A 27,310-nucleotide genomic window follows, 5' to 3' on the forward strand; every position below is an offset into this window, starting at 1 on the left:
ATGGACCAGTGGTTACTGAATCTGGCTGACCGTAAGATTCATCTGGAGGGTTTTGCAAGACCACTGATTTCAGGGCCCCAGAACTACCCATTGAAACTTTTGGAGCGAATGTGTATGTGTGTGGGGGGAAGAGTGGGAGGCAGTGTTAGAAAGCAGGATTTTTTTTTTTTTTTTTTGGAAAGCAGGATTTTTTTTTTTTTAAGATTTATTTTTTTTGAGAGAGTGAGACGGAGAGAGTGGGGGGAGAGACAGAGGGACAGAATCTTCAAGCCGACTTCGTGCTGAGCGAGGAGCCTAATGCAGGCACAGAGCCTGAAGCGGGGCTCGATCTCAGGATCCTGAGATCATGACCTGAGCCAAAATCACAAGTTGGATGCTTAACCCACTGAGCCACCCGGGTGCCGCTGGAAAGCAGAATTTTTTTAAAAGAATCCTAAAATTGACTGGAAGATTAGCTGTGTTTGTGAGCCATTGGACAGGATGAGCTCCTAAGTCCGTCTCCACTCTAAGAATCTATGACATTAGACCTAGTTGGTTAAATTCCTATATCAGAAGAAGCTGGTGTGGGCTCAGGGCCTGGCTGAGGGCTGGGTCTGCAGAAGGATAAAACAGGAAACAGAACGGGCACAAGAAGAAGTGTCATCTTTGACCACTACCTGCATGTGTCTCAGGATTTCACTGTTCATATGGCTTCTGCTCAGGTCTTTTTGTCAGAGTCATATTGTTAAATGTCTCATGGCCATCTTCTTACATTACCTTTGAAAACGGTTGAAAAGGTGCTTCTCGGGAATAATGTTCTTAGAGAGAATAATTTTCCTCACTTTTCCTGCCACCCACCTCACCTTGCTACTGCTCCAAGTCTGAGTTTCACTGTGCAGAAGAATCTTTCTGGGATGCTTGTTTAAAATGCAGGTTCCTGGGCACCTGGCTGGCTCAGTGGGTAGAGCCTGTGACTCCTGATCTTGGGGTCATGAGTTCAAGCCCCACGCTGGGCCTAGAGCTTACTTAAAAAAATACAGGTTCCTGGGCCTTTCCCCTGATTCTAATTCAGGACATTTGGTTTGGCCCCAGAAACCTGCATTTTTCATCTGAACTGCTTTCAATCTTCCTGTAAAACTTAGTTTGCAGCCTTTCTCAAGCTTCTTTTATGATAAGAATCTCCTGAGTCCATCAACAAATGAATGGATAAAATGTGATGTAGCTATAAAATGCAATAATCCTCAGCCATAAAAAGAAGTGAAGTATGGAGAACATGCTACAACATGGATGAGCCGTGAAAACATTATACTAAGTGAAAGAAGTCAGATACAAAAGGCCACATCATGTACAATTCCATTAATGCAAAACGTGCAGAATAGGCAAACCCATAGAGATAGGAAGTTGATCAGTGTTTGCCAGGGGTTTGGAGGGAGAGAGGAATGCAGAGTAAGTGCTAATGGATAGGGGTTTCTTTAAGGGCGATGAAATGTTCTCAGAAAGTTGTGATAGTTGCACAACTTTGTGAATATGTTAAAATCATTGAATTGTATACTTTAAAAGGGTGAGTTTTATGGCATGTGAATTATATCTTTAGGAAGAGAAACAGGGGCTCAGTTGATAGAGCACGTGACTCTTGGTCTCCAGGTTGTGAGTTCGAGGCCCATGTTGAGTGTAGAGATTACTTAAAAAAACAAAATCTTTAAAAAATACAAAAACCAACCAACCAAACAAAAAACAACCTGGGCAGATGTTTAAAAAAGCAGATTCCCAAGCCCTAGTCAAGATCCACTGAGTTAGCACCTCTAGGGAAGAACCTAAGAATCTGATTTTAATAAATGCCCCAAGTGATCCTTATCCTAGAGGAAGTTCAGGAGAAGCTCCTTGGAACACTGAAGGCTAGAGTTGTCCTTCTCCACGGACTCTTGATTCTCCATCTGTGGTTGGCAGCCTCTAAGATTGTCCCTATTATCCCTACCTTCTAGTATTCTGCTCCCCTTGAGTGTGGACTGGGCTTGTTGACTCACTTCTAATGAATAGAGTACAACAGAAGTGATGGATATTACTTTTAATATTAGGTTTTTAAAAGATTGTGGCTTCCATCCAAAGAATATATACAAATGGCCAATAACATATGAAAAGACACTGGATGTCACTCATCAGTAGAGAAATGCAAATCAAAACCACTGTGAGATATCACCTCACACCCATCAGGATGGCCACTATAAGACAAAAGAAAACAAAGCAATGGAAAATAATGTGGTGACGATGTGGAAAAATCAGAACACACCTGCACTGTCAGTGGGAATGTAAAACGGTGCAGCTGCTATGAAAAACAGTATGGAGGGTCCTCATGTATTAAAAATAGAAATACCATCTGATCCAACAATCCTACTTTTGAGTATATACCCAAAAGAATTGGAAGCAGGATCTCGAAGAGATATTTGCATACCCATGTTCACTGTAGCACTATTCACAATAGCTAAGGGGTAGAAGCTACTCAAATGCCCATTGACAGATGAATTAATAAAGAAAATGTGGTAGAATGCATATGATGGGATATTATTTGGCCCTAAAAAGGGAGGAAATCCTATTACATACAATAACATGGATGAACTGGAAGACATTATACTTAGTGAAATAACCCAGTCACCAAAAGACAAATACTGTATGGTTCCACTTATGCGAGGCACATAGACTAGTCAAATTCATAGAGACAGAAAGTAGAATGGTGGTTCCCAGGGGTGGAGGAGAATGGGAAGTCGTTCAATGAGTGTAGAGTGCCGGTTTTGTAGGATGGAATAGTTCTGGAGATCTCATGCACAATGTGAGTATATTTAACACAATAGAACTGCACACTTAAAAATGGTTAAGATGGGTAAAAAACAATTGTGGGGGTGCCTGGGTGACTCAGTCGGTTAAGCATCTGACTCTTGATTTTGGCTCAGGTCATGATCTCAGGGTCATGAGATTGAGCCCCATGTCAGGCTCTGCACTGGGCATGGAACCTGCTTGAGATTCTCTATCTCCCTCTCCGTCTGGCCCTCTCTTCCCCAACCCCCACCGCAGGTGTGCTCTTTTTCTCTTTCTCTCTCTCAAAAAAAAAAAAAAAATTGTGGCTTCTTTTGCAGGCTCTTGTTCTCTCTGATACACCTCCAGCCCATGTTGTGTTTCAGATCCCCAGCTGTCATGTTGGGAGGACACTCAGGCAGTCTATGCAGAGACCCATGAGGTGAGGAGAAGAGATTTGCCAGCAGCACCGCAGTGAGCTTGGACGTGAATCTTCTGAGGCCTGCCAGCATGTGAATAAACTTGGAAGTGTAACTTTAACCCCCCAGTTGAATCTTCAGATAAATTGTAGCCCTCACAAACAGCTTGACTGAAGCCTCACGAGAGACTTTGGGGTAGGGGCACTCAGCTGAGCTCCATCTGAATTCTGACACACTGAAGTTGTGACACAATGACAATTCATTGTTTTAAACTGCTAATTTTTGGGGGTAATTCGCTATGCAACAATAGATAACTAATACACCATCAAATGTGTTTTGCTCAGTCAAATTGCCATGTAGACCCTACCAGGGCATGGGCTGCAATCCTATTTTTCAGGATATAAAATTGTATGTATATTTTGGTAAGCCAAATAATGGGTCCCCCAAAATGTCCACATCCTAATCCCTGGAATTTGTGAATATAGTATGTCCCATGGCAAAAGGGACTGCAGATATAATTAACGTTACAAACTTTAGGGGCACTTGGGTGACTCAGTCAGTTAAGCATCTGACTTTGGCTCAGGTCATGATCTCAGGATCCTGGAATCGAGCCCCACATCGGGTTCCCCACTTGGCAAGAAGTCTACTTCTTCCTGTCCTTCTTCCTCTGCCTCTACCCCTCCCTCTGCTTACACTCTCTCTCTCTTAAAAAAAAAATTACAAACTTTAAAATAGTTTATCCTGGATGATCCAAATGGGCCCAATCTAATCGCACAAACCCTTGAAAGTAGAGAACTTTCTCTGGCCAGAGGTAGGAGAGATTTGGCAGAAGTAGAAGTTGGAGAGATTCCAAGTGTGGGAGGGACCCCAGCACTGATGGAGGGCAGTGAGCAATGTGTAAAGCATGAGAATGAATGTGAGCAGCCTGTAGGAGCAAAGACCAGCACCCAGCTGATGGCCAGCAAGGAAATGGGGACCTGAACCCTACAGCTGTAAGGAACTGAATTCAACCAAAACTTGAATGAGCTTGGAAGTGATTCATCCCGAAGTCTCCAAAAAGCAATGCAGTCCTGCTGACACCTTTATTTTGGCCTTGTGAAACCCAGAGCATAGAAACCAATCCAGCCAACTGGGATTTCGGATCTACAGAGGTGGGATAATAAATCTGTATCACTTTCAGTTACCAAGTTTGGGGTAATTTGTTATAGCAGCAATAGAAAATGCACATTATTTATGTGTATATGATATTTATTGGTTTCCAGTCCCTTCCTACCAGGTATCATAGCTAAGCAGATGATGCACAGTGTTATTTGTCACTTTCCACTTATCCTGCTGAAGCATTCACTATCTTAGTGCCTCTCTGTATTGCAGGCTTGAGTGTTCCATGCATTGTTTTTCAAGGCTCTCTGGGAAAGACACTCCTTTTTCGGGAGCCTGGTGTCTGGCTGGGGCAAGACTGCGCGCGTGCTGATTGTCTCTGAGGCTACTGATCAATACTTACCATTAGGACGACAACTCCATGCATCACTAAACTTTGACCTCAGTGCCCCAGAGCAGTCCCAAGATGCCAATTGATGTACAGGCAATATACATATTCCTCAAATGCAATACCCCTTTCATAGACTTCCCTGAATTAAATTTTAGAGGCTTCAGTGATGACAAAGTAATGTTGCTAATGTACCGGCAAGCCCAGAGTATTCAGAAAGGATGCTTGGATAAAAGTAATTGGGTTTATGCTTCTTAAAAAGATCTTTTGGAAAGACACTGTGTTTGGACCATTGAACGGCTGTCCCTGCCTTCTATACAATGGGTGGTATGGGCACAAAGTGTCCCTTAAGCCCACTAAGCACAAACCTAAGAAACCCAAGACCTCAAAACAAGTGGTTGGCTCCCTTTAGAAATCACAAGGGCTAAAAAGGGCCTAAAATAATGTTAATTGCACTTTTTTATCTACAACGTTTGGAATTTTATTTCCCCAGAAGTATGTATTTTTCAGGGAACTCTTCATAATGGTCTCCCATCACATACCATCCTGGTATGCTGAGTCAAAGGAGATGATACTACTGTTTTCCTGGATCTGTTCAAATGAGATCAATTGCCAAACAGTTGTTTGGATTAAAACCAAACGGTTAATTTAATCAGGCTTTCAAGAGGCAGTTATTTTGATTAAAGGAATCATATCTGAGTGGCCTTTGGCAGCTTCTTATCTCCAGTCTGTGGGTCCCACACGTTTAGCTCTTCTGTGGAACCAGGGGGGCATCCATTGCTTGAGTAAAAAGGGGTTTACTGGAAGAGAAGACTCTTGAAATCCCATTGAAAAAAAAAGTATAGCTGAGCCTCATATGGACTGAAAAGCCATTAGGAACCAAAAAGGCTACTCCCTCCATCTCTTTCTCTCATGTCTTTCTAGAGCTACCTGGCTTCCCAACACTGCTTTCCTCTGAAATTCTCTGCTTACTCACTGGTGTGCCCAAGGCTGAGAATTCTAGCAGCCTTGAGGTTACATCACCTTTGGTATTGGACCCACCACCATGATTAATTTCATCCTGAGTCTGAATTCTAAGCTGCTCAACTTTAAATTCCCAGGAAAGAATTTGATGGCTTGGTCTGGTCTGGTGTCTAGCTCTGGTCCAGTCAGCTGTCCCCAGGATGAGTCAGGTGTCACAAGACACACAAGAAGGACTGGCCCCTCCAGGTGATGGATGGAGCAGGGAAGAGGTAAATGATAGATGCCTCCAGAATTTTTTCTGAACTGATAATAGCAGATGCCCCTTTGCCATGTCTTTTCTTACCAACCTGCAAACTCTTTAAAGGTAGAGGATTTTTTTTTCATCTTTATCTTCACCACCATACTTGGGCCAATGCCTCATTGATAGATACTCAATAAGTAAAAAAAAAAAAAAAAAAAAAAGATAAAGTTGGTCATGCCCACTTGCAGCGGTACATACATGGTTCTTAGCATGCTGGCAAAATCCATGTGAGTGCTGAGGCAAGAAGAAATGAGGTATCACATGGGCTGACCACTCCTGAGTTCTTTCTTTCAGCAATGCTTGGGTTAATAGTAACTATTATGCATTCTCCATTTTCCAAGGGGCAAGCATAATATAAAGTGTTTTATACATCATTATCCCGCTTATCCACTATGATAACCCTGTGAGAAAATTGGGAGTTCAGAGAAGTTAAGTAACTTGCCCAGGGTCACACAGCTCAAAAGTACTGTGGCCAATTCTAAACTGAAATCTAGAGCCCACCCTCCAAAGCCTTGCATTTTCCTTCCACCTCTGTTATGAGAAGTTGGGAATGAGGCTGAGAGATGAAGCTAAAAGGAGAGGTGTTGGCTGGGTCAATGCCAGTTTTGTGAACTAAACAAAATTGTTCCATGCTAACAGTTTTTGAAAGCTTTTTGAACATGGCCTTGGGCCTTTCATGGTTCTGAGGTTTTCCAACAACTTCTCTTAATTGAGTCTTTCCAAGCTGAGCTGCAGGATTTAAGTAATTCAACAAGAAAAGAGTTCTCAGATTCCTTTTCTCCCTTTAAGCTGGGTGAGAATGTGTCCCCCAGCTTCCTGCTTTTAAACACTGGAAAACATTCTGGGAATCTGAGACCAGACCTGGGTCAGTGCTGCCATTTTTTTATTGTGCTTTGCAGAGCGAGGGCTGAAATCCAGGCTGCCTTCTACTCACTACGTCTTGTACCCTGGCGCCAGGTTGTATTGTTCAGAGGAAGAGGTGCCATGTTCTAATTCACATCTTAGGGCACCCTATATAGGTGCACTGTGGGCTAGGGGAGGGTCAGATGGGCATAACATTGTTTCAGATTCCCTCTGCTTTAAGTTTTGATTGTGACTTGTGATAATGCCATTTCTGGATCATAGCTCTAGTGTCTGGCAAGAGGAATCCAAATTCTGTTAGTCATTTTCAAGGGAGAGAGGGGTTGACATTAGTGCCTGGAACTGGGTTTCCAACTGTTGGTAGATGGGTGGGGTCTTCTCCCTGCCATTTCATGCCACTGCTTAGCTGGTCTCCCAATTCTGTACACACAGTCCCTCACCCAAGCCACAGGGGACAATCTTAGCAGTCTTGGGAATAATGGGGAAAAAAGCGGAACTTGGTTAGCAAAATGACTTGGTCGAGACCCAATCTAGAGCAGGCCTGTATTAACCCTAAGAAAGGCTGGTTTGCCTTAGGGTTCTGGCTTTCTGAAAAAACACAAAGCCCCTTTACCCAACCCCCAGGGCACGATAGACCTAGCTAAGGGGTTATATAGTATTTATGGCCTCTTTGCTTTTATTTGTGGTACTGTTAAAATGCCTTTCCAACATGCTGCCATGATTTAAATTATGTATGTGTGCTCATCCTGAAATATACGCACTTTGGAATGTATTTGGAACAGAAATAGGATTTTAAAGAAACAGAAAGATTGTGGGTTCCAAGAACCTCCTCCTCCTGCCCCTACCCTGGCTTCACTCAGTCCCTGGAGCTGTGTATTCATGGCAGTACCGAGGGAGTCCCCAGGTGGTAAAGTGTCATGGTTATAGATGATCAGTGTGGAGGGACAGATCTGGGTAGGTCCAATCTCATCTTGGCCACTCATTAGCTGTATTACCCTAAGCAAATTGCTTAAACGCTCAAGCCTCCTTTTCTTCATCTATAAAACAGAGATGATAAAAGTTCCTTCTCCATGACTTCTCTGTGAGGCTCAGTGAAATAATGCCCCTGGAATGCTGAGGCCAGAGCCGAAAAGAGTTAGCCCCATAAGCTCAACTTCTCTCATCTCAAGACATGAACCTGAATTCCAGTTGAGAAGCTGTTGAGTGCCCAAGAGTTTCTGTCTTCTTTTGTTGGAGGTCCCCCTTTCCTCATATGAATGCCCTCAGAGTATGATCCTAGTTCCCCAAACTTCCTCTGCGACACTGTTCCCACCAGGAAGAAGTTCTGGTTCCCATGACGTGCACCTAGCCTGTGAGCACGCCGTCCCACCTCTGTCTCCCTGTCCCGCAGGTGCCGGGTGAGACCAGGGAGCTTGTTAACGAGGGTGCAAAGCTGGAAGGAATGGGCTGTCTGCTGGATGTGCTTTAGTTGCAACGTTGTGTGGAGAAATGAAATGCTGAAATCTCAGGACACTGGTAAAGAGGAAAAGCTCATGGCCTCACATTTTCCATTCTCACATACAATTGCTTCCATCTCCAGGGTGTAACAAAACCTCCCAGTGGCTTCTTTTTATCAGAGGCAGTGGTAGGGGGTCCTCAGCATGTGTGCTGACTTTGGGATGAGGCAGTCCTGGGTCGGCTGCTACCAGCTGAGGGACTTCAGACAAGTCATTGAACCTCCACACACCTCAGTTTTCTCCTCTATACAATGGACATATTAGTAGCATCTATCCATCTCACTTGTGTTTTGAAGATTGAGAAAATGAATATAAAATGCCTGGCACAGAGTAAGCCCTCAATAAGTGTACTTCATTGCTAGCACCATCCTCACGATTATTACCTACATCCTGATATTGCTGAGTATAGAAGATCTGCAGGGCCATCAGCCTCCTGCCCAAAGTTGGTAGTCAATAAGTGGTGGATATTATTATAATGTCTCAGCCGTGGATATTAACTAGAAAAGCTAATCATTCTTTTCAAAGCACCCCAAGGGCTTGTCCCATTCTGTAAGGTCTCTGGTGCGTTCCCCTCACCCTATGAAAAGATGGTTTCCTACGGCAGACACTACGGGTTGTCACCCCAACTGCCAGATCCCCTTCTTCCTTGTGAGCAGAACACCATTTCTATGCAAGCAGGCTTCAACCATGAGGAATCCTGATTGGTGCAAGCCACTTATGGCAGTCCCATTTACCTTCATCTTAACTGGTCTAAGAGAAGGCATGTGATAAGACATAAGGGAAAGTCTCCCAGTGAAAGGAGAGAGTGTGAGGTGAGCCTCATTTTGGTCCCTGGCATCTTCCTTCCTGCTTAGGTACTGTCATGTGAGGATGTGAGGCATGGAGCAGCAGCTGCCATTTTGTGACCATGTGGTTACAAGCATGAGCCTGACAGAGCAAAAAAAAAAAAAAAAAAAAAATAGAAAGAGTCGAGATTCTTAGACACTGTTAAGCTGCCAAGTCGACTCTGAAGCTGCTTGCCTCCACACTTCCTTTTTGGTACACAATAACTGTTCTTATGATTTGGCCTATTGTTGATCTGGTTTTCTGCTTAATCAATTTACTCCTTTTCTGTTTGCCAAGTCTGCAGAATGTCTGCTATTCAAATTCTGCCCGGATATAAAGACATTCAGTTCCCATTTTCTTCCTCTACATTTGGGTAATCGAGTGTTTTTAAATAAATTCCACGCTCACCATTGTAGTGAAACTGCTCTTGAAAAGGTCACCAGTGACCTCTTGATTGACATGTCCAATGGCTTCATCTAATTTTCCATCCTGCTTAACCTCCGCTGCATTGGACCGCTTGACCTCTTTCTTATTCTCCAAGTGAGGCCCTCCCTTGGTGGGTGTCGTTGCTCTTTCTATGTCTCTGGTCTGTCCTCTGTGGTTCCTTCTTTTTTTGCCCCTCAACTCTGCATGAACCCCAACATTCTGCCCTTTGTCTTCTCATCTTTCACCAGGTACTGTCCCTGAGTGCCTTCTCCACGTTTAAGACTCCAGTTACCACTCGTGGGCCCTCGTGATTCCCACATCCATGTCTCCAGTGCCTGTCTTTCCTCAGCACCAGATCTGCTTTTCTCACTGTGAACAGGATGTGTCCACTTGGATGTCCCCACAGGACCATCAACACCATATTTGTAAACTGAACTGTGTCCCCTACAAATTACTTCTCCTCTGTCACACACCTCACCACTCACACTAGTCCTCAGTTAGAAACCTCAGAGTCATCCTAAGCAATTCCTTCTTTCCCAACACCCAATTAATCATCAAGAATAAAAATGTCTCTATTCTCAGGCGTCTATGGCAGCTTCCCCATGCTCCCTGCCATGGCCTCCAGTCATTGTTTCTGTCTTGCAGAAGTTTCTCACGTGCCTCCAATCTGCCCCCCACACCCCGCCACCTTCTGTAATCATCTGCATTGCTGTTAGAGTGCATTTTCTGAAATCAAATGGAATCATGTCGCTGAATTTAAAATTCTCCAAAGGGGTAGATGTGTGTGAAAGGGGGCAGGGTGGGGAGATTGTATTAGCCATCACGCCCTCCAGATCAAGTCCATACTTCCTCACATGGCACAGAAGACCTTCTAGTTGCTCTGGGAACAGACAGGATTTTGTGTTTTATCTCCTACCAACTCCCCTCCACCTTCCCTGTCTTCTCAGCTGGAGCTCCTGGGGTTGAGTCTTTCTCGTCATTATTTCAAACTCTGCTTGGATGCTGGACTGCTCTTCCCCAAATCAAACTGCACTTCTCCAAAGCATTCCCTGAGCCTAGGACCAGGCCAGAGTTTTTCAGTCTTGGCACTACTGACATTTCGGGTTGCATAATACTCTCTCTGTTGGCTAATTCTCAACAACAGGCTGTTGGAGTCTATTGTAGGATGGGCATTGGAGGATGTTTGGCAGCATGCTGGCCTCTACCTGCTGGATGCGAGCAGCACCCACCTCCCCCAGTTTCCACAACCAAAATGTGTCCAGATACTGTGAAATTTTCCATGGAGGACAAATTGCCCCCTCTCCCGGTTGCAAGCCATTGAACTAAACCAAGTCCCCTTCTTATCATCCTGTAGTCTCCTGTCCTTCTCTGATCATAACACCCATGGCACAGTTTTGAAGTGACTTGTCTGATTGTCTCATCTGTTCCAACAGAATGTTATCCCCAAGAGGGCATCACCCAGGGCATCATCACCAGCACCCAACTAGGCATGTAGTCTAGCTTCATGGAAGAGTGAGCTCCCTGATGGGAGCGACCTTGTCTGTCCTATGCATGGTGCCCAGTATGGTGCTGGCACATATAGGGCTCAATAAACATTTGTTGAATGAAGGAATGATTCAATCATTCCATTCAAATGCTTCTTTCTCTGTGAAACTTCTACTAGTATCCCAGTCAAGTTTAGAGTCTTTTTCTCTCTTAACCCCATAGTATTTTATGCATGCCCCTGTCCCCCAGCACTTACTGCGTTGGACATTATAATCAGTTTGGTAATACATGTTTGTGGAAATGAAATCATGTTCTCTAGGGGCACCTGGGTGGCTCTGTTGGTTAAACATCTGCCTTCGGCTCAGGTCATGATCTCAGGGTCGTGAGATGGAGCCCTGCATCAGGCTCTATACTCAGCACAGAGTCTGCTTAAGATTCTCTCCCTCTTTGGGGTGCCTGGGTGGCTCAGTTGGTTAAGTGTCTGCCTTCGGCTCAGGTCCTGGGAGCGAGCCCCACGTCGGGCTCCCTGCTCGGCGGGAAGCCTGCTTCTTCCTCTCCCTCTGCCGTCTCCCATGCTCTTGCTCCTACTCTCTCTCTCTTTCAAATAAATAAATAAAATCTTAAAAAAAAGATTCTTTTCTTCTCCCTCTGCCCTTCCCTGCCCTGCTTGCACACAGTCTCTCTCTCTCTAAAATAATCATCATCATCATCATCATAATCATGTTCTCTGTATCTTCAGGTCTCTCTCTTGAAACAGAAAAACTAGGTCCATTCCTGTGCCCAGGAAGGTCATGATCTACCTTTTCCTTAAACTACTACACCTGTTCTGCTCCTGGCTGTTCTCAGCTGCACCCACCACACACGCACTCATCCATCTTCCTTAGCCGACTTCAAAGAGGAGGAACAGCTCAGAGCTGCTGGGCATTGAGGACCCATGTCTGCTTCACAGCCCCATTTTGCCTCTCTCTTCTCTGACTGTGCTCCCAGCAATGGCAATGGGTTCTGAGAGGTCTTAATAACACATGGTGCTTGCTCGCAAGCCTCTCCCAGAGACAGGAAGCACCACATCTACAGCATGCCCCCCACCTGATGACTTGAAATGCAAAAGCCTACAGCGAACCCCATGGCAGAAAGGTGCCGTGATAGTATTAAAGTAAACGTACATTCACAATGGTCAGAAAGGAGATCAGCCTTCCTTTGAGAGGAGTTCAGTACTCAGAGAAGAGTAGGGTAGGATTTTGCACATGGTAGATGGTTAATATGCATCCTTTAGTCACAAAGCCTGGGGGAGAAGATGCCGAAGTTAATATTTATATTTGGCATCCAAGCCTCTGCATAACTAACAGCATTGAGGCCGGGTGTTTGGTTTGAGGGTCAACTCCGTTTAAACAGCGAGGCCAGGTGCAGACACACATGCTGGACCTTTGAACTCTGTGTTGCAATCCAGATGTTCTGCAGAGGTGATGAACTTGGGTCACTGATGGTGGGAGAGTGTGTAGCGCTCTTCTAGCATCTTCCACGGGGAGCCCTGGACCATAGACTTGGCCCTAAGCCCATGTGCCTTGCCAGAGTCAAGAAACAGTAGCAGATGCAGTTGTTGCTAGGGATAAGCGATCATCCACTGGGGAGTTGAGATAGCCGGGACAGGGGGTGGGTAGCACGAGGGAGGTCACAGAATTGACCTCGCTTAGCCTCTGCCCATGTCTGAATTACTTGGAGATGTTCTGCAACGGGAAAAATCTTAGGCTTTTAATGACAGCCCTGACAAACATGATCCGTATGACCAAACTGGTCGCAAAAGCAACTGCTATCATGTCTTCAAGGAGGATCTGTCAAATTGCACGTTTCGCACGGGGTTTTCCTAGTCCCACACTTTGCCTTGAAAAACGTGCACAGAGTGAGGGGTTTGAACTTTCTGAATTTAATGCAAAGCCCATATGTTGTTTGGGTTTTGTTTGTGTTGTTTGTTTGTTTGTTTTTATGGCTGCAAAATATGTTATATAAAAAAGAACCATATAGCAATAAAACGGTAATGTAAACACAAATCCTCCAAAGCACGCAACATATTTCTAATGAAAGGAAACAACCACCTTCACTGTATCTACAAAAAAAAAGAAAAGAAAAGAAAGAAAGAAAGAAAGAAAGAAAGAAAAACGATGAAGAGGGGCCGTTTCGTTCACAGATTGTGGAATCCTACTGTTTACTGCTCTCCAAATGAGTATTTTTGAGGCATGACTTAAAACGGGGAATCTTCCAAACAAAGCGGCTCCTGGCATCGCGCAAAGAATGCTGCTGTTGGTTGGCAGACAGGCAACTTGAATTCTGGTCTTGACTGCTGACCCCTGCTTCCTGGCTCCCAACCCCAGCACTCCAGTCAGGGTGCTCTTGTCAAGGGTACCAGCGACCTTCTCGTTGCTGAATCCAAAGGGCATTTTGCAGTCCACTTCTGCCCTGACCTCTCTTCAGCAGATGACACGATTGCCCGCTCTTTCCTCATTGAAATCCTCTTGCTCTGTGCCTACCGTGACACCACCCCGTCCTGGTTATTCTCTGGCTTTTCCCTATGCTCCTCAGACACTCTCTTGGCTGTTCTTCTTCACCAGTGGCGACAAGCAGCTGCTGGGGGCTGAGGTCACACGAGGTTTTGTGGGCATTTTCTTATCAACTCTTCACAGCAGCCCCGGGAGCCAGGACTTCCTGGCTCCCTTTCACGGCCAGAATTTGTCCTCTGTTCCTCATCTCCAACTGCTTCCAACATATCTCCATTTGCCTGTGCCACAGTCACCTAGTAGGGGTAGTGGTGGTGGATGACTTCTCAGCTGCGAATCCTTTCCTGATGATCGGCTGAAGCCCATGATTGCTTAAGGAGTGGACACATGACCCAGACAAGGGAGATTTCTGGGAATGTCTAGGAAAAGTTTTCTCTCTCTTAAATAGACACATGAAGAATGGTTTCTTTTCTCCTTCTAGATACTGCTGTGCCTTGTAATATTAGAGTCATGACAACCGTCTGTAACCATGAGAAATAGGTCAAATCCAACAAAAGAAGAATGGCACCTGGGTCCTTCATGACCAGCCGATTGAATCTTATCTGGGACAGGGGCTTCCAACTATGTTATAAATAATACATTTCTTTATTGCTTGTATAGGTTTTTGTTTTGTTTTGTTATTGTTACTTGCAGCCAAAAGCTTCCTAAGTGATACACCAAATTCATCGTATCTGTAGCTCAACTCAGTATCTCCTCCTCCAAATAGCCTCCCCTCCTATAACTCTAGCTCTATTAATATCACCATGGTTGACTCATTAAACCATGTCAGCACCCTGGGCATCATCCTTGACTCCTCCCTGTACCTCACCCCCAGAGTCCAATCATGAATTAAGTCCAGGAGATTTGCAGGCAGCTGAGGGCCATGGTGGGGTTGAGCTCTGTCACCTGTCCTCCACCTGCAGAGCCCAGCTCAGGCAGTGCTGGGAGCCCAGCTGTTGCGGCTCCCCAGGAGCTGCGCCATGCCGGCCAACAGCCTGGATCACGCACGTGGAACCAAGGTGCTTTGGGCTGCCATGGCCAGGCTGTGCCCCAGCGCCATGGTGGCCGTCCCCACCGAGACACTGTATAGCCTGACCTGCTTGGCCAGCTGGGTGCCGTGTACTGCCTCCAGGGCTGCAGCCAGGCCAAGCTGCCAGCCCTCTGCATGAGCCACATGGTTGATATCTTCAGGGACTGCCATGTGAGAGTACCCAAGGGGCTCCTGAAAGACTTACTACCAGGACGAGTGACCCTGGTGTTAGAACGCTCCCAGGAGCTCAGTAAAGACCTGAACCACTTTATTCCTCTTATAGGCATCTGGATTCCTGACCATTCCTTCATGCAGGATTTGGCTCAGGTGTTTGGGACACTATTTTCTCTCACCAGTGCCAACCTCAGCTCTCAGGCCAGTTCTCAGAATGTCTTTGAATTCTGGTACCTCTGGCCTCAATTGTCCCAGGTCGTTGATGGGGGACCAATTGAGGATGGCCAAAGCCCTGAGTATTGCCTGGGCTCAACTATGGTTGACTTGTCTGTATCTGGCATCATTCATCCTACAACAGAAGTAGGGACTGCTGTCCTCACAGGGATCCTGCTTGTGAATCCGGTAGAAGGGAGGACCCAAGGACTGATGCTGGCCACTATGTGTCTGTCCACTGGTGACCAGCAAGGGTTCATTTACAGAGGCCATTGGGGCTACAACATCACTAGTCTGACTCTTTAAGGCAAGGTGTCTTTCTGAACACTGTAGACCAGGCCCCAAGCTGGGGTTTAGTCTCACCCCTGGTGGGGGAGGTCTTATGTATTATCTATAATTTCATGTATCAGCCAAAAGCTGACTAGAGACTTTGAGAACACTTCTAGGATGGCCCTATTCTTTTTTTTTTTTTTAAGATTTATTTATTAGAGAGAGAGAGTGTGTGTGTGTGCATGGGTCGGGGGGAGGGGCAGAGGGAGAGGGAGAAGCAGATTCCTCATTGAGCAGGGAGCCTGATGTGGGGCTCTATCCCAGGACCCTGGGATCATGACCTGAGCTGAAGGTAGACGCTTAACTGACCAGATGCCCTGGTCTTGTTCTAATTAGTTTCTTTTTAAAAAATAGTTTTGGGAAATAATTTAAAGAACAGATTTGGAGTCTAGTCAGAGCCTCTTCTCTGATGGGTAGTGGCATTTAAGGTCCAAATCAGTTAGAGCACCAGCTGGTGCTGTTTAAAAGTCTCCAGTGACCGACAGCACGTGTTTGTGCACCTGAAGCTGGAACCAGGTTTGGATAAAGATTGTTGAGCTCAGGCCCAATACTATTTCCTCTGACTGGGTAGGCTGGTGGTGTAGTATGCTTTAATGCCTAGAGGAGAGAGTTATCAGTTTGGACTAATGGTGGGAAGTGAGCTCAGTTGGAAGGGGTGGGAGTAGGGAGGTCCAAATTTTAAAATATTGGGAGGCATCTGGGTGGCTCAGTCCATTAAGCATCCAACTCTTGGTTTTGGCTCAGGTCATGATCTTGGGGTCGTGAGATCAAGCTCTCCACACTTAGCTCGGAGTCTGCTTAAGATTGTTTGTCTCCCTCCTTCTCCCTCTGCCCCTCCCTTGCTTGTGTGCTCTCTCTCAAAAAAAAAAAAAAATTGGAGGGGTGCCTGGGTGGCTCAGTTGTTAAGCGTCTGCTTTCAGCTCAGGTCAGGATCCCAGGGTCCTGGGACTGAGCTCCGCATCGGGCTCCCTGCTCATCAGGAAGCCTGCTTCTCCCTCTCCCACTCCCCTTGCTTGTGTTCCCTCTCTCACTGTTTCTCTCTCTCTCTCTGTCAAATAAATAAATAAAATCTTTAAAAAAAAATTGGAAAACAAATCTCTATTATTTTTCTCAAAAAAAAAAAAAGGCCAGGAGACCCTGCTGCTGAAGATCTCTTATTCTTTCTTTCCATTAACCCCCTCCTTGTTCTTTTCAGTTCTTTGCCATTTTTACTGTCCTTCTGCACCCTTTCTCATTTTGAGAGGTCACCACTGTCTATATTGCTCCCAAAGAGATTTTAAAAACTCAGTACTAATCCTCCAACTTCCTTGATTACACTGTGTCGATAGCCTACACTTATCTTCCACATACACACTCTGGCCAATGCGCACGGTGTGTAAGCTGCATCAAGAACAGGGCTTACCTCTTTGGATTGTCACCTCCACTGCTCCACATCATCCTAGTTTCAACACACTGATTTCCTTGTGGTCCATGAGCCACTGCCCCTTAGTGTCACTGCATGTGCGGTTCCCTGGACCTGGGATGCCCTCCCTGATGCTGCCCTGAACAATCCTGGCTGGCTAGCATGTTCTCATGCACCTTGGTTTCCCTCTCCTACAACATAGCTGGTGTACATTTCAGGCATGCCAGGCATATCTTTCCTTATTTTCATCTCTCCCCTCTTGATTTGTATTTTGAACCCCATCCCAAGTCAATCTCCATCAGTGTGGTGCTTCCCCACTCTCCAGTGGTGAATCTAAGTCCTAGATTCTCTAGTGTTGCGGTGCTAAGGGAGGTGTCTGCTTGGTCTTGGGGCATCTGTTCATCACAGTTTGCCATTAAGACATCCCTGGTTTTCTCTTCATGGCCCCTTCAAGTTCAGGCGTCATGTAGGCAATGCTCACTGCATGCTGGGTCTCTAGAATCTCTGCAAGGCGGCCTTGGCTTGGATACTATGTACTTGGATACTCTGCATGGATACTACCACCACTGCGCCTGCTCTGAGGTCTTGCCGCCTTCCCGGGGCCCCCTTTGTGGACAGACCCTCCTGCTCCCTGGTCCTCAGCTCTCTCCCCCTAATTAACTCCTTGTCTTCCCTCCCTCCCCCAGCACCTGTGAAGAGTTTTCTTGTCTGGAAAAAGCACTCCCCTCCACTTCCTTCTTTGGGACATTTGTTTATCCCCCTACCTGCCCTGGGTTGCCCCAGGGGAACTTTGATAGTTTAGAATTATGGAATTTGAGAGGCAGAGACTGACAGTCCTCCTTTTTTCCTTCTATTCTGTCAAATTTCTTCCTTAAGACAGAGAGCACAAGCCCAATAAACTGCTTGGGAAAGAAGGAAGATACCGGGAGACGAGAGAACACTGATGATTACGATCACCTGGCCACCACGGTCCTCACCACCCTGGAAATGATCTACATGTGTACCCGTTTCATCCAGACAGTGTGCTCCAGAGGCCAAGGCCTGCCGTGTCCTTTATCCTGGTGTCGTCAGCCTCTGGTATTGGGCCCATAGTGGGTGCCTTGTAAAATAGCCATCGAAGCTAAAAATGGAAGAGGGGAGTGGACTTGAGAGTCAAGGACACCTGAAAGAATCCTGTCAGCTGCCTGCCTCGTTATGTGGCCCCAGGGCAAGTTACTTCACTTCTCTGTCCATGGGCAGTAGCAAGAGGGAGGAGAGGGCATAAAGAGGGGGTGGGGGACCCCGCTTCTCAAAGGTCTTTGATTTCTACATTCCCCTTCTCCTAGCCTTCCCAGATTCTGGCTCCATGTTACTTTTTCCCCTCACCCACAAATTCATTTTGTGCATACATAGATTTTTGCTCTTGCTCTTTCAGGTTGGGTCCCTTCCCTTCCTCCAGTAAATGACTTTCAGGATTCTTGAGTTCCAGGGATTCCGTTTGTGATGAAATACAAAGAACCTGGAATTCTGGGTCCACCATGCCCTGGCTCTGGGGATGTTGGACAAATGTCTGAGTGTCAGGTTCCTCACCTGGACCACGGGAATGATGATAACTAACTCAACTAGATCCTTCGGGACAAAGGCTTGGGAGCCCAGGCTGCCTGGACTTGAATCCTAGCCCTGCCACTTTACAAATGTGCAGTTCAGTGCAAATGACTCTACTTTGTCTTACTTTCCTTAGTCATAAAAGGCACACCATCACAGAACCCACCTCACGGGGTTATCGTTAGCATTCATTTCATGAAAACACCTAATGCTTTCAGACCACACCTGAGTAAACACTCCATATTGGTTGGCTATCCAATCCCATGAGTGGCCTCCCTTTAGCAACTCACAAACTCATGACATGTGTACTATTTGTGTGCTTGGGCTACTGTGACAAAATACCACAGACTGGGTGACTTACACAACAGAAATGTATTGTCTCTCATCGTGGAGCCTGGGCATCCGAGATGACGGTGTCAGCAGGGTTGGTTTCTCCTGGGGCCTCTCCCTGACTTGCAGCAGCCTCCTTGTCACTGAGTCCTCACATGGTCTTTTCTCTGTGCACACACATCCCTCATGCCTCCTCCTGTTTTATAAGGAAACCAGTCACATTGGACTTGGTCCCACTGTAAGGGCCTCACTTTAACTTAATCACTGCTCTCAAGGCCCTATCTCCAAATACAGTCACTTTCTGAGATGCTGGGGGTTAGGGCTTACTATACGAATTTGAGGAAGAACACAATTCAGTCCATGACAATGTATAAACAGACCCCAACATTAGATGTTCCTGTGGGTGAGCCTCTTCCTTAATCTAATTCTTAAGGAATCCCAGGATGTTTGTGTCCCATGGATTCTGTTTGTTGTCTATAAGCGAGAACCTGCCATCAGAAAAGCAGGTTTTGAAGCTCAGGTTTCAAACCTGCTCGTGGGTCTATGACCTTAGGCAAGTCATATGCCCTGCCTGAGCCTCAGCACTCACATCTTCATCCTAAGGAGAAGGACGACAGTAACTCTCACCAAGGGGGCAGTGAGGATCAAGGGCAACCATGTGTATGAAAACCCTCTGTAATCTCCATGTCCCCAGGGGTTTTGCCCCCGAACTAAAAGGACATAAGTAGATGAATCTTGATTGTCTTGACTCTCCTTCCTACCCTCAAAATTCTGTGACTCTGATTCTGAAGGTGGAAAGTATCGAGGTATCAAGGACAAGCTACGAGGGAAACAATTTCGGGATCCAAAACATCAACAGATATTGTTGAATCAATGAAGGAAATCACATCATCATGGGGAACCCCCGCTCTGCATATTCCTGAGGCCCCAAATGGAGCTGCGACAAAGTGCATCATTCATTCCCTGGGCTCTGGCACACGTGTCTTGTCTGTTTCCGCAAGAACTCATTGTAACGTGGGCCCACGAACTAGGTGTAACGGGGCCAGCAAACCTCTCTGTCTTTAACAGGAACCTGGGATCTTTTGTCAGAAAGGACCACTTGAACTTCCATGTCTGTTCACCTTCCCCAGGCACCCTCCAAAACTGGCTGTTTCTTTGTCAATGAAAGCTGTGCTTCACAAGCAGCATAGTGAAGAGAGAAATTAAGAAGTGGAGCTGGGGGGCACCTGGGTGGCTGAGTCAGTTAAGTGTCTGACTCTTGGTTTCGGCTCAGGTCACGATCTCACCATCTTGGGATCCAGCTCCGAGTCGGGCTCTGTGCTCAGCGCAGGGTCTGCTTCAGATTCTTTCTCCCTCTCACTCCCACTTTCTCTCTCAAACGAATAAATAAAATCCTAAAAAAAAAAAAAAAAAAAAAGAGGTAGAGCTGGGAAATCAGATGCTGAGTTTGAACTCAAACCCTGTCCCTGACTCCAGGCAAATCACTTCTCTGACTCAGATTCTTCCTCTGTTAAGGAGGGCAATAATAATAGTTCTTACCTCACTGGGTCATTTGGAGTTTCAACGGGGTAATAGATGTACAAGTGCTTCATTCATTTCACAAATAATTTCTGAGTTCCTACTATGTGGAGGAACATTTTCTACACTGTTCTAGGCACCAGGGATGCAGAAACAAAGCAAAGCTATTGTCCTGATAGATAGAAATTAAATTCTAGTGTGAGAGTCAGGCAAAAACAAATAATACATTGTGTAATACCAGAGCATAATGATGATGGAAAGAAAAATAAAGCAGAATTAAGGGGAAAACTGACCAGGGGTTATGTTGTGGATGATATCTCAAGTCAGGGAGGTCCTCTCTGAAGAGGGGACATTTAGGAGACATCTGGACAATGAGAAAGATGGAGCCATGGCAGGATGTGGGGGAGAACAGATAGAAAGGCCCTAAGAGGTGGTTGGGCTCGGCAGGAAGGCACAAAAGGTCAGTGTGCGTGGAGCTGGGTTGGAAGTGGATGAAGTCAGTAAGCCTTGAAGGCCAGGGTCAAGACTCTGAATTTTAATTTAAGTGTCAGGGGAAGTCATTAGAGGATTTTGAGCAGTGGACTGCCTTTGTCCTGGATGTCCCTCTGACCACTGTTTGGAGAAGATACTTTAAAGAGTCATGGTTATCACAAAGCTGATGGACACATACTTCCTGCTCTCCACCTCCTGGGCACATGGTGGGCTGCACGTCCTGTCGCTGAGTGGGGCCATGAGCTAGGACAGTGAACAGAAGTCAGGAGTGTCACTTACAGGCCAAGCCATTAATTGGTTGCCAGTGCAAGTCTCTCCAGAACTCCTTACCCCGTGTCTCGGTGACCAGCAGAACTCAAGGTGAACACTGGTCCCTCCGCCTGGGTTCTAGAAGGAGGATATATGGCACGGAGCTACAACTGGCTTGCAGTGGGCATGCCACTTCTGGGCATAACCTAGCATATTCAGACAGGTGCAGGGAGCAAGAGGAGAGGTAGGGAGGCCATGTAGGGGGCTGAAAGGTGATCCTAGCTTGCAGCGGAGTGATAGCAATAGACAATGAGAAGCGGTCAGATTCAGGATGTGTATTGAAGGTCAAGTGCAAAACATTTGCTAATGGGCTGGATGTAGTATATAGGGTTAAGAGAGGAGTCGAGGATGATTCTAAGAATCAGGGTCTGACTAACTGGGTGAATTACTAAGGAAAACACTCGGGAAAGCACAGGATTACCCACAGTGCTAGGCACGCAGCTGAACTACAAAATGCTAGCTCTTGTGGTTCATGTTATTACTGGCACAGGCAGTATGGAATGTAGAGGCGTGAGGAAGTTTCCATTCTAGAAGGACAGAAGGATCAAAAAGTCAGATTTACTAAAGTAATTTATATATAATAAAACTCTTTTGGTGCATACGTCCGAGTTTTGACAAGGGCATTTTGTCTTGTAATCACCACCACAATCAAGATGTAAACTACTTCCTTCTTCTCCCCAAATTCCCTTTTGCTGCTCCTCTGTTTGGTCAAACCCTTCCTCCACCCCAACCCCAGGCAACCACTGATCTGTTGCCCATCCCTATAGTTTTGCCTTTTCCAGAATGTCATATAAATAGAATCACACAGTATGTTACCTTTTGAGACCAGCCTCTGTCACTTAGGATAATGTATTTGAGATTCATCTGTGTTGCATATGCTGGGAGTTTGTTCCTTTTTCTTGCTGAGTAGTATTCCATGGTAGGGATGGTCCACTCTTTGTTTCTCATTCACCAGCTGAAGGGCATTTGGGTTGCTTCCAGATTTTGGTGATATGAATAAAGCTTCTATAAATATCTGAGTACAGGTTTTTGTGTGAACATATGTCTTTATTTCTTTTAGTAACTTTCTAGAAGTGGGATTGCTGGCTCATATGGTAAATGCATGTTTAACTTTATAAGAAACTGCCAAACCGTTTTCCCAAAGGAACTGTACCATATTGTACTCCCACTGGCATTGTGCAGGTCACCGAACTTCCTCCCCAGCACTGGGGATTGTCAGGATTTTTTTTGATTTAAGCCATTCTAATGTTCAGTGGTATCTAGTTGTGCTTTTAATTTGCATTTTCCTAATGAATAATGATGCTGTCTTTTCATGTGTTTATTAGCCATTCACATATCCTTCTCAGCACAATGTCCATTCAGATCTTTTGCTCATGTTTTCATTAGATTGCTTATCTTTTAGTATGTAGTAAGTTCTATATATATTTTGGATATGATTCCTTTATCAGATATGTGCTTTGCAAATATTTTCTCCCAGTCTTTGACTTCTCTTTTCATTTTCTTAACAGTGTCTTTCTAAAAGAGCAGTTTTTAATTTTGATAAAGTCCAAAGTTATCAGCTCTTTCTTCTATGGATTTTTTTTTTTTTTTTTTGTATCACGTCTAAGAAATCTTTGTCTATCCAGGGGCACAAAGGTTTTCTTCTGGAAGTTTTATAGTTATAGGTTTTACACTCAGGTCTATGATCTATTTGGAATTAATTTTTATAAAGGGCATGAGGTCTAACCCAGGACAATTTTGACTGGTGATATTTCCTACTGTGCCAGAAGCAGATCAATAAAACTTCATAGCTCTGATAAGCACGTGCACAGGTGACATGGGCTGCTTGCAAAATCTGGTTAAGGTTCAAACACAGATGGTCAGGGAAGCTCCACCTCTCTCTAACTCCAGGCTGCTTCTCTGGACGTTAATCCTATCCTCAGTATTGCTCTGCAGATGTCCCCAGTGATACCAGCACAAGCCCGAGTCTTTCTGTAAAGTGAGCTAGGTTCTCCCCAGTTCCTAAAACACTCCCTATAGTGAGTTACTTTGAGAAAAAATGTTTTCTCCTAAACTACTAAAGGAACATTCAGTGCAAAGTAGCACATTAAATCTTAGCAATCAGGGTCAGAATCTTAACCTTCTTAGTTTCTGTCCTGCTTGGGTGGCTTTTTAGTCACCAAATCATACTGTTTTCTTCTTCCTCTTCTCCTTAGTAACACTCCCACTGAAAGTTTCGTTAAAATCATTTAGATTTTGGTATGCTTAAAATGTCAAGAATAAAATCGGTGAGGAGAAAAGGTTAGAAAGTCAACATATGGACACCTGGCTGGCTCAGTCAGTGAGCATGCGGTTCTTGATCCCAGGGGTTGTGAGTCTGAGCCCCACACTGGGTGTAGAGATTACTTAAAAAAAAAAAAAAAAGTCAACATAGAATTGTCATCTTGTGATGTGGCCAATTGAGAACATTTTAAGAAAGACAACTAATGTCTACTATTGCCTTTATTAAAAAAGGCATTTATTTATTACATCAAGAATGATGAAGCAGAAAAAGCAAGAGTATTTGAAGTGGTCTGGCACTATTTCTATACTATTTTTATACTATTTCTATATGTATATGTCTTTAACTCAAGATATGAATATCAAATTCTTTTTTACATTGGTCTAGTGCACGAATCTGATGCTCTTACTCAACTATGAGTCAGAACATCTTGAAAGCCAAAAAGTTAATAAATCTAGAAATCTGGGGAAAAAAAAGGGAGGTGAGGGGGCATTAAATTATCCAACCTTCCAAGAAATGAAAAAAGTTGGAAGGACATGATCTCATTATAAAAAATACTCTTTCCCAAGAATCAATTGTTGGTAATTTACTTGGATGTAGGAAAGTATTCATACATTTACCATTAGTTTTCTCATTTCCTCTCACTGCAGACCAGTGAAAACCTCACACCGAATTGCAGTTTGGGACTCAGACCAGAAGGTGAAACATAGATGATGGAGTGGCTTAAACCATGAAGTATTTGGAGAAAGGCTTGTTTTCTGTCACTTGTTTATAATAGCTTTACGGGGTATTCCTAGGGTTCAAAGTCCTTCTCTTAGTGAGTATGTAGGTTTTCTGTCTATGAATAGCACTTGCAAATTTAAAGGCAGGACACAGCAGAGTTGATAACATTCCAGACCCTTCTTTGGCGGGGATCAGTAATTTTTGCTTCTTTCTTGACCAAACGAAGGGAAGCCCGCTAGAGCTGCCCTCCTCCTCTATCAGGCCAATCTAAAGGTCCTTCACTACCTCCCCCTCCAGGGGTCTGCTTTCTCTCAGCATCTCACTTATTAAGGCAGACCACAAACAGTCTCAGGTAGACAAATATTCTTGGTAAACCCAACAGTGGCTTCCATGGCACTCAGGATAAGGACCCCACTCCTTCAATGCATGCTTACAAGGCACTCTTCAGTGTACTTACATAGAATAGTGGGAAGGGAAAAAAAAAAAAACATAAAGAGAAAAAAATCCTTGCTGTTACGGAACTTATATTCTGCTGGGCAAAGATCTGCTAATCAAGATAAGTAAACTAACTACATGGTATGTAGATGGTGATAAGTGCTAAGGAGAAGAAAGTGGTCAAGAGGGGGAAAAGTAAAGTAGTTAAGGGGGACAGAAGCAGTTAAGGTATCAGGTTATGGGTTGATGTGTGATATGTTTAGATAGGGCGCCCAGGAAAAATCTCACTGAGAATGTGACATTTGAATAAAGACCTGAAGGAAGTGAGGCAGCTAAGAATGTGGTTATCTAGGGAAAGAGCATTCCAGGTAAACAGAAGAGCAGGTGCAAAGGCCCTGAGGTGGGAGCATGCATGTTCCAGGAACAGCAAAAGAATCCAGTGTGACTGAAGTAGAGTGAATGATGGGAAGGGAGGCAGAATGTGGTCTTTTACTCTGTCTTGTGTATCTGTGGAATCATTTACTTCAGACACTTATTGGGGAGTGCTTCTAACCAGCATCTACTCTAAAGACCATGGATTTCAAATAATTTTTAAAGCAGTAGAACACTTCCTTCAAATGAAACTTGAAATGGAAGTTCAAAATAGGAAAAAGAAAAGCAGGGGAGGGGCTGTCTGTCAAAATCGCACTCCTCCCTACACCCCACAGTGGTTCAAGGCAACACCATGGAGGAAGATTTGTTTCCCACACAGCTCAGGTGCAAACCACAACTCTAGAATGATAGTCTGATATTCAGCCTAGAGCCAAGATATTTTATAGCACACTGCTCCAGAAGTAGTCTTGTCTGGCTCCTATACCAGAAAGTCTACCAAGGAGACTTTCAGTAGATATTTACCTCCAACAAGGGAATGAAATTAGAGCCTCTACAGTTACAACCACATGGTGATGTGTGGGTTTGATATGTTCCTAGAAATTAGTTCTCTATTCTGGAACTTCTTTTTTCTTAAAAACATTTTTTAAAACTTTTTTTTAAAAAGGTGAAACAGGTCAAAGAAGAAAAAAAATGCACTCAAAAAGTTTGTCTCTTAGGGATAACTATATTACTGTGTATTTGCAATGGGATTCCACATACGTGAGCAAATAAAAAGGAACTACTGATAATAGGCAACAAGGTGGAGGAATATCACAAATACTAAGTTGAGCAGACACACGAATGCATACCATATGACCCAAGTATATGACATGCAAACAGGCAAAGCTTATCTTTGGTGACAGAAGTTGGAATAGAGGTTACCTGTGGGGAGGGGAGTTACTGGGAGGATGAAAATTTCTGTATCTTGATCGGGATGGTGGATACAAAGGTGTAGTAGACATCCATAAAAATTCATGGTGTTGAAAAATGATTTGTGCATTTTTTTCCGTGTTCATAATTAAGTCAGTCTCCTTTCCACTATCTGTTGCTCCCAGCTACCCAGTTCCCCTACCCAGAGGCCACTCCTCCGGGGATTTCTTAATGCCCCTTTTCTTTCAGTACCTTCATACCAGGGGTGGAGTCCTGGGAGGAAGCCAGGCAGACAGCAGAGGCCAAGGCTCTGGGCACTGGGCCATGGCTTGTGTGCATGGCCCTTGGCTTTCTCTGGCCCCTTTGCCCCTCTGCCTCCCTCCTTTTCCTCCTTTTCTCCCTCCCTTCCTTAGAAGACAAGGGGGGAAGCCAGGGAGGTTCGGGAGGTTGCTGACCCTTGCTAAATAATGCTGTCCCTCCTGGCTCTCCAGGGTGTGCCTGCCTGCAAAGGACAGCATGTGCTGATCAAGCTTATCATTGACACATTCATTCCCTCCCTCTTTTATTCTCTCCCTTCTGTTCCCAGTTCCCTGGAATGATCCTAGGACTTCCTGCTCCTTGGGCATTCAGTCTCAGGGAGCTTCCCTGGTCTCGTGCCTTGGTATGTTTCCTTTCCAAGGGGCAGTCCTGGTAACCCACTCTGTGGTTGCATATAAACATATCTCAGTAGATGCTGCGGGCCTGTCTTATCTCCCCTCCACACCCCTATCCCCACCTCCCAACTTCTAGCATCATTCTTTGACCAATTCCCTACCCCCACCCAGAGCTTCCGCCCAGACAAGCCTTTTATCTAATCATCTAGGGTCCTGACTCCCTGAGGGCAAAGGGGCCTGAGTCACGTTCAAGACAATTTGGCAAGCATTCTTGAAGCTGGGCAGTTCCTCGCCTTCAAGAATCTTCTAAAGCGGGGGAAACGGTGCTCAACCCAGACCCAGTTACAAGAGTTCTTAACCCAATACTTTGTATTGGTCCTTCCTCAGTGCCAGGCACTGACTTGCGTGCTTTCCGTACATTACATCTCTGAATCTTCCGAACAACCCTAGGAGGAGGGTTGTTAGCCTCACCTTGCAGATGAAGGAGCTGAGGCACAAGGTTAGACTGCTGGCACGTGGCCGCCAGGATTTTGAACAGCAACTTCCCTAGGGAAACGCCCTATTTAGGCCCTGGCCGGGGAGGGTGGGGGTCTCAAGCGAGAGTTGGCGTCCCCGAGTGTCGAGTGTCGAGTGTCGGGCTTTGGGGAACCTTTAGTTGTGCCACACCCTTTCAGCACAGTTCTCTCCTGCGTCAGGGGCCTGGGAGGGGGCTTAGGACTGGAGTATCTGCAGGAGGCCGGGACTTTAGAAGAGGTAGATACAAAGCTCCGCGTGGCAGAGGAGCAGAAGACAGCAGGGGAACCCGGCCCAAAAGAAAGAGGCCCTCCCGTCTCCCGGGGCACTACAAGCCTCGAGGCGTTGCAAGCGGCGCGGCAGTTGCAAGCCCCAGTGGCGCGCGCAAACTGCGCGGAACTACTACCCCGGGGCGGCTTCGGGGCCCGGGTCCCCGCGACAGCCCCTTAGGGCGGGCGCGTGGGGTCCGGAGCCCATCGCCCCTTCCCGGGCGCGGCCACGTGCACC

The 27,310-nt window shown here is 45.5% G+C and overlaps 1 pseudogene; it reads left to right on the forward strand.

Moving 5' to 3' along the window:
* LOC148165105 (uncharacterized) lies at window positions 1-27,253 on the forward strand (annotated as a pseudogene).
* Window positions 27,254-27,310: the final 57 nt, after the last annotated feature.

Source organism: Eumetopias jubatus, unplaced genomic scaffold (genome assembly GCF_037043125.1).
Source record: "Eumetopias jubatus isolate StellerSeaLion01/CBP00866 unplaced genomic scaffold, mEumJub1_p1.0 scaffold_1, whole genome shotgun sequence".
NCBI classification, from domain to species: Eukaryota; Metazoa; Chordata; class Mammalia; order Carnivora; family Otariidae; genus Eumetopias; species Eumetopias jubatus.